This window comes from Plasmopara halstedii, assembly GCF_900000015.1.
Source record: "Plasmopara halstedii genome assembly, contig: Scaffold_555, whole genome shotgun sequence".
Taxonomy (NCBI): Eukaryota; Oomycota; class Peronosporomycetes; order Peronosporales; family Peronosporaceae; genus Plasmopara; species Plasmopara halstedii.
This window is the reverse complement of record NW_020187475.1, coordinates 282476-282691: the sequence shown is the minus strand read 5'-3', so window position 1 is coordinate 282691 and position 216 is coordinate 282476.

Sequence of the window (216 nt, the reverse complement as noted above, 5' to 3'; positions counted from 1 at the left end):
GGATCTCGGTCGGAAATGATGGTTGCTGGAATCCCGTAATGGCGAATGACATTCGTAACGAACAACTTCGCGATGTCTTCAGCAGTCGCGGTTGTATGCGTCGGAATGAAGACAGGGCGTTTCGACAACTTGTCCACCACAACCATGATGGCGTCGTATCCATCTGAGACAGGCAAAGGCATGATTAAGTCAGTGGAAATGACCTCCCAACACTGG